Consider the following 7,604-nt stretch of genomic DNA (forward strand, 5'->3'; position numbering starts at 1 on the left):
TCTGAGAAGCAGACAGGCATTCAGAAATTGTATTCCAATACTTTCTTTAAAAGCTGGTAGTAAATTTGGGGAGGGGGGAATCTCCCACGCCTCTATGCCTGCAGATTCCTGACAGAATTGTAACTGCTTAATAGCAATGCCCTGTCCCCCACTCCCAACTGAGGAACAGAGAAAGTAAGCTGTTCCTGGAAGGTCAGAACCAAAAGTCTCCATACCTGGTAATTTCCAAGCCTATCCTTGCAGACCTGTAGCTATATAATAGAGCAGGGATTTTCAACCTTGACACATGTGACATTTTTGGCCAGACAATTCTTTGTTGTAGGTGCCTGTCGTGTGCATTATAGAATGTTTAGCAGCATCCTGGTCTCCGCTTGCTGAATGCCAATAGCATTGTTTGGGAAACAAAATCACCACTAGTTCAGAATCACTGTATTAGACGGAAGACAGTACAAGGGCACCAAAGTACTGATCCCACCCCAGAAAGGGCTGGGAGCTGGTAGGGTAGATGAGAGGTAACTGGGGATCCAGGACACATGAAGGAAAGTCAGGATCAAGAAGAAATGAATGTTCAGTGTAGATCTGAGACTCTGAGGGGGCTTTTCAGGAAGGAAATATGGCTGAGGGGACAGAGTGTGGCACAGTGAAAGGTAGTGTATGGAGGAGAGGAAGCATAGAGCTGTAGAGGGAGGAGAGAGGAGAAAACAGGGAGAGCAGGGGAGGGCACATTGACTGGGCAAGGGACTCACATCTAGACTGGTAGGAATGGCAGACTCTGGAGGTTTCACACAGAACCCTGGACTGTGTGGTCTTGAGGGGAGAGGAGTNTCCCTCCCTCCCCCACCCCACTGCCTCCCTGTTCCCTCTCACTGAACACTACTATTACACCAAGACTCCTGGTGGTTTGAGACCGCCGATGTAAAAATACTCTCTGGGCAGCTCAGTTGAGCAAATAGTTGGCATTAGAACAACAGATGTGGATGCAAAATCGGATGCTGATACTTATTTGCTGTGTGATGCTGGGCAGTATGCCTGACCTCTCTGTTTCCTCATCTGTACAATGGAGATAACAGTCCTTGCTCACTAATTCTATATAGTTCCAAATGGGCCTTCCCATCTCCACTTTGGCTTTTCTCCACTAACCTTCATACAGTAGAGAGGAGTATTTACAGGGGGCAGCCTTTGAAATCAGACATGTCGACTTGGGTATGAGCTCTTAGCTCTGCACTTCCTAACCATACTGGGTGCTGAAGATCTCTCTCTCTCTCTCTGTTAAACAGGCACACCACTACCTCCTTCACAAGGCTGCTGAGAAGAATAAATGAGATGTCAGTGCAAGCGCATTCGCACGCTGAAAGCGCTCAGTAAATGCTTTCTCCCCTTCCTCCTACACAAAGGTGAGGAACTCTTATTGTTCACTTGATTTCTGTCCCACCTCGTGTTTAAGGCATCCGGTCTCAAAGCGCAAAGGGAGAAGAATCGAGATGGAAGGGGAGAGGGAGAAAGAAAGCGAGGGGGAAGCAGCAAACTCACGGGTAAAATGCAAATCGGCCGGGTCCGCGCGTCCGAGCTGCACTTGACAAAGCGCTGGCTTAGGCGCCGGAGTGCCGCAGCCGCCGCCGGCCCACTCCCTCTTTTCGCTAGCAATGGCCTCAGGGGCAGAGGCTGAGCGAGGAGGCCGCCCCGAGCCCTGCTGATTGGCCGCGCCGCCAGGCTCTTCAAGCTCTTTTGTGTCAACTGGCGGGGGCTAACTGTAGCAGCGGCTGCTGGGAGGACCCAACCGGTGGGCGGGGATGGCCGCAGCTGCTGTGGGAACCGTGCTGCCTGGACTTGGCTACCCCTTGCTGTGCTGCCCAGCGGAGCAGCTCGGTAGGGCAGCTCCGGTTCGCTCTGCAGCCAAGGAAGCGTCATCCTTTTCCCCTGCAAGGCCGCGGAGACTGGAAGGAGGCATCCACAGCTGTCCAAGCTGGAGCATCCGCTGCCCACCAGCAGAGAACAGGTTAAAAAAAATGGGAGGGGGCGATTGCCTGGAGAGGAGAGAGGAAGGAGAAGCTTCACCAGTACTGGGCGGCTCCCCACTTGGGGAATCAAGAACTGCGAGGCCTAGAAGGAGCACTCCCTTGGCCCCTTTGCGCTAAGGGAGGAGGTGGGGTTTTGCTGTATGCTGCCAAATGGGTAGGATTTGCCTGAATGAAAGTGGGAAGCATTTTCAAAGGGTGGTAAGGGACAAGGGGGAGAGAATCACAGGCTGTCTGCTTTGGACCCCTTTTGCATTTCCCCATCTCTTCCTGAGGAGGAATATGTGAGTGTGCATGTCCAACTCATATTCCCTTTCTCCGTGCCAGGCCATCAAAGCCAAACCCGAAGTTGAATTTTGTGCAGCTGATTGCAGAGCTGGTAGGCCAAAGATTTCCCAGGGGAAACGTAATAGGAAGGGTTGCTTTGACTTGTATTCAGAAGGTAGGTTAGGGAATTTTCTGTCTGAAGGTGGAAGATGGAATTTCCCGTCTGGCTTCAGTGGTAGTGGGAGGGGGGGCGGTGGCGAGAGGGAGTGGGATGAGGAATGAGGGGTGAGGCTGCTTTTGACTCTCCCTTTTTGGTCTGGCCCTCCCTGACCACGCAGTCTTGACGCCCTCAGGACGCTCTGAAAACCCCAGTGGACAGAGGTCCAGCTACCCCGATGGCGAGCTTTCTCAGGAGGGCACCTGTTTCAGAGGCTGGAAGTGAAATAAAAGCGTGCACTTGTTTCCCAGCTTATGTTTTATAATCTAAGATATAAGAGGGGAGTATTTTGAGAAGGGGCTGTGGTTGAGATCTGAGAGTAAGGACTCAATTTTGAGAGGCCAGTAACAGCTCCACACACGATTTCACCTAGAATTCAAAGCAACAGTTGTCCTCCCTCCTGAAGGACTGGTGGGAGGGATGGATGCAGCTCCAAAAAGTACCCTGCTAGCAAAAGGACACCCAGTATCTCCAGAATAGCCAGTTTCCTGCAGGGTATTTTTAGGTCAGTGGGCAAATATAAAATGTACTGCAGGGTGTTCATGAAAGTAGAGAGATTGCAGACCACTTCCCTGCAATCTACTACCTTGGTGAAATTATCCCCCCCCTTTTCTTTACAGTCCTATTGAGATGCAAAGAAGGCAGAACCTGGGAACATTGCTTTGGGGATTCCTAATACAGATTAGGCTTTTGTAAAAAGCCTGAGTATCTTGTTATATTCAGATAGAAGATCATTGTCCATCAAGGGTAGCATCATTGCACGTGTGGGTAATAGCTGGCGGCAAAACACACCCTTGCCACCTTGGGCCCATTCAATTTTGAGGTCTCTCGGGGGAGGAGTCTTGGTCCTTTAAGGGTCAACATGGCAGAAAGAAATGTGAAGTTGTTCTCCAGGAGAGTGGTGCCAACCCAAGGTGAAGAAACCTTTGAAAACTGGCTGATCCAAGTCAATGTGGTCCTGCTCGATTGGAATATAGCTGAGGAGGAAAAGCTCAAGCGCTTGATGAAAACCCTTAGGGGCCCTGCCAGGCAGGTCATGCGTTAACTCCAGGCTGCCAACCCCAATCTAAGTGTGGCTGATTTCTTGCGGGCAATGAAATTGGTGTTGGGGGAGTCTGAAAGTAGTGTCACTGCCCATGGTAAATTTTTTAACACTTAACAGGCACAAGGGAAGAGAGCCTTCCTTTATGTGATCCGTTTAGAAGTGCAGCTCCAGAATGCTATTCAGGCAAGAATCATAGCTCAGAAAGATGCAAAACAGACTCACCTGCACCAACTCCTTTTAGGAGCTGAGCTGAATAAGGATCTGCACTTTAGGCTGAAACATCTTCTTAGGATGTATGCAAATGATCAGGAGTATCTTCCTAATTTTTTGGAGTTAATCAAGATGATAAGGGAGGAAGAGGATTGGAATAATGTTTTTATGAAACCGAAGCGACCCAGAAGGTCTGAGCTAATCTTGGAGAGGGCAGCAAGCCCCATGGCATTTCAGGGCCCTCAGTCAATAGCAATCAGCAATGCTGACTGCAGAGTGATAGAGGTAGATATCTTTGATGACTCAGATGAAGATGTGATCCTGGTTGAGTCTCAGGACCCTCCACTTACATCCATGGATGCCCCTCCTCTCAGAGGCAGGGCCAGACCTCTAGACCAAATAGTGGTTATTGATTCTTCCAGCAGTTCTGGGGCCCAATCCCTTTCCACCAGTTGGGGGTCTGGGTATAAGATTAATGGTCCTGGGGATATGCATAGAGCCAGGAAGTGAAAATACACAATATTCTGTTCATATTATGGTGAGGAGGGTCACTCAAAGGAAATCTGACAGTGAGAGCAACAAGGGTGAGATGTTTGAGAATCTGGTCATCACTCTGCAGGATCTGACACATACAGAGAGGTCAAAAGAAGTCTCTGGCAAACACAATGACCTTGCTGGGCCTCCAGTAAGGTGCTACACCCAGCCCTAAGTGAACCCTTCACTGTATTCAGATGGGGAAAATGAGAGGTGGGTAGACTTCTATCTGCATTTATTAAGCCATAAAGTGGCTTTATTTTCGATGAAAGAGGTCTTGGATACCACCAAAGTGGAGAAGATGGCTTGACCTCTGTCCCTGCTTCCTCCTCTGTCTGCCTAGGGTTTATTCTCTGCCTGTGTCCATTTCCTTGGTGACTTTACTCTTTTTATGAAATGATTGTTACTCTTTTAAACCTTCACAAAATGAAGGAAAATACAAAAAATAAAAATTACCTGAAACTTTCCACCCTTATATAACCATTGTCAGCCCTTTGATAAATTTCCTTCTAGATATTTCCCTGTAACTGTATACCCAGGTATGTATAGATAAAAGTGATCAAATATAAGTGCTGTTCTATACTGTGTATTTTTCACCAAACAAATATATGTTGTGGAGTTCTATGTCAATGAATACATATAAGCATCACATTCAATGTCTCTGTGTGTGATGTTACTTTTAAAAATATAGAAGAAAAATAAATAAGAACCAAATATAGAAGATCTAACAGGGATGCGGTCATATTGTGAAATGGAGTTGTGGGTTTTTGTTTTTGTTTTTGTTTTTTTTTTACCATCCTCATTTACAGATGAGGAAAAGGGAAGCTGAAATGGGCTGAATATCTCCCCAAAAGCCCCTTATCACAACTGGCCTGTCTCCTAGGTCAAGGTCAAATCTGCACCCACTAGTTAATAATATCCCAATGATTTCTTCTCTAATGCATCCTGAGAAATGTGATGATAGACAAGGGTGGGGGAAAAATGGGATGTGGGTTATCTCAGGGATTCCATTTCTATTCACTTTGGGAAGGAGTGCTCTCCCTCCGCTGGGTAGATTCCTTAGACTGCTGCTATTGCTGCTTCTGGACAACACCTGGCGGCACCAATAAGACTGTCCTTTGGGCTGACACTACCCTCTGCTTCCTCCCTCAGTACTGAGAAAGCAGCTATTCATGAGAATTTAGTACCAGGAGCCTCAGCACCTCCCAAGCCTCCCTCTGGCTACATCGTAGAGGACACCAACAGCCCAAGAACTCTAAGCTAACCTTGTCCTGATCTAACAAATGGGAATACCGAAGGAAGGATGAAAAGGAATCTGGGTTCCAGGGAATATGAAAAAACATGGGAATTAGAAAGCCCACATACTCTTTATTTTTTAGTGTTTATTTTGAGTGGGGAGGGGCAGAGATAGAACCCCAAGCAGGCTCAATGCTGTCAGCTCAGAGCTCAACACGGGGCTTGATCCTCATGTACCAAGAGACGCAGATGCTTAACAGACCAAGCCACCCAGGCACCCCTCCATATACCTTTTTAGAACTGAAGACATAGATAGGAAAGAGACATCATGGAAAGACCTTCCTGGACACCTTTTCCTGCCCCATCTCATGGTCTCAGATAGGAGGGTGATAAGAAAAGGGGACCCTCTTTCCGTAAGGGTCCCCCTGTTCTTTGTAGTTATATCAGTTCCTATCCTTGTGAGCAAGACAATCGGTTGATGGGGGATGTTTTAATTTAAGGCAGGGGGTAGAGTGTAATGAATACAGACTTGAGGGGGTTTTTCAGGAAGGAAATATGGCTGAGGGGACAGAGTGTGGCACAGTGAAAGGTAGTGTATGGAGGAGAGGAAGCATAGAGCTGTAGAGGGAGGAGAGAGGAGAAAACAGGGAGAGCAAGGGAGGGCACATTGACTGGGCAAGGGACTCACATCTAGACTGGTAGGAATGGCAGACTCTGGAGGTTTCACACAGAACCCTGGACTGTGTGGTCTTGAGGGGAGAGGAGTATTGGGGCTCTAATTGATGTCAGGGGTTAATGGCCCCCTCAACAGGGACAAAGGGGTGCAGGCTCAGGCCTCCAGGGAGGGGTAGAAGCCAGGCACTGCAAGAAGCCCACTGAAGCCTTCCCTGGGCTGCCACACACAGAACCTGCCATGAAGTGCTTCTCTTTCCAGAATCATCCCCATCAACTCCTCCCTGGCTTCTTGCTCCTGCTTCATCCCTGACCCCCTAATCTGACCTTTCAACCCACTTGCTGCTCTCCCCTAGCCATACACACTTTGTCTGTGTGGAGGGGCGTGAAGGTTCAGCCTCCTGTGCTCTGTCAGCGCCCCTCCCCACCCCTAGCACCCCATGTTTGCCTTCAGCTTCACCTCTTTAACCTCATGGCCAGGAGGAGACTGGGAGGGCCCTTCTGCCTCAGACCCTTTAGCTGAGAACTGGCCAGGAGCAAAGGCTCATCAGGCCCACTTCTTGCATCCCTCTGTGGCAATTCTGGGCCTCTGGTAGCCACCTCCATCTCTCTAGAACCAAGAGATGCCTCCCCCAACTCCAGGCCACAGGTAGCTCCATTCAGGCCTCCAAAGCCACAGGTACTCCCAGTATCACCTAGATCTACTACTAACAAACTTCTGCCCCAAGTCTTACCTGCATCTAAATAAGGGCACCTGGTGAGGGAAATGTTTGTGCTCTCTTCTATTTCAAAGTGCAATGATGTTCTACTTCTTCCCCACTTTTTCCTGAGTTACCTATAAACATGTGTTGACTGACTGCATAAGGCAGGCTGACATAGGGGAAAAACTGGGCTAGGATTTCGCAGACTAGCATTCTAAGTGCTAGTTCTATTATCAACTTCCTGTATGACCTTTAGAAATCCATTGACATCTTGGAGTCTCATCCATCTCAGTTATAAAGTGAGCTGATGGATTGGGGTGCCTGGGTGGCTCAGTCGGTTGGGCATCTGACTTTGGCTCATGTCATGATTTCACAGCTCATGGGTTTGAGCTGCTCATCGGGTGAACACAAGCCCTGCTTCTGGTGAGCATGAGCCCTGGTTCTCTATCCCTCTCTCTCTCTGTCCCTCATGGGAATGATTCTCTCTTCCTCTCTGCCCCTTGCTCACTTTTGCCCTCTCTCTCTGAAATGAAGTGAAATGAAATGAAATGAAATGAAATAAAATAAAATAAAATAAAACNGGGCCAATATTTGATTACAGAATTATGCTTTTCCATTCCCAATTCCTTCCGCCAGTTTTGCCAATCACTTTCAGGAATTAAAGGGGAGCAATAATTTAGAAACACCTTAGCTTAAATATCTAATTC

At 48.1% G+C, this 7,604-nt stretch overlaps 1 protein-coding gene and 1 pseudogene across 1 annotated transcript in view; one reads left to right on the forward strand and one right to left on the reverse strand.

The window, feature by feature from the left end:
• Positions 1-1,569, reverse strand: part of SLC25A53 (solute carrier family 25 member 53) — a 4,950-nt gene extending 3,381 nt beyond the window's left edge. The window contains exon 1 of the mRNA XM_077781102.1: positions 1,531-1,569. The gene's annotated coding sequence lies outside the window, so the exon portion shown is untranslated. The remainder of the gene's footprint in view (positions 1-1,530) is intronic.
• A 740-nt stretch (positions 1,570-2,309) lies between these two features.
• On the forward strand, positions 2,310-4,463 carry LOC144245730 (zinc finger CCHC domain-containing protein 18-like; annotated as a pseudogene).
• The last annotated feature ends 3,141 nt before the right edge of the window (positions 4,464-7,604 follow it).

The sequence above is a fragment of the Crocuta crocuta genome, unplaced genomic scaffold (genome assembly GCF_008692635.1).
Source record: "Crocuta crocuta isolate KB4526 unplaced genomic scaffold, BGI_CrCroc_1.0 scaffold1089, whole genome shotgun sequence".
In the NCBI taxonomy this organism is placed as follows: domain Eukaryota; kingdom Metazoa; phylum Chordata; class Mammalia; order Carnivora; family Hyaenidae; genus Crocuta; species Crocuta crocuta.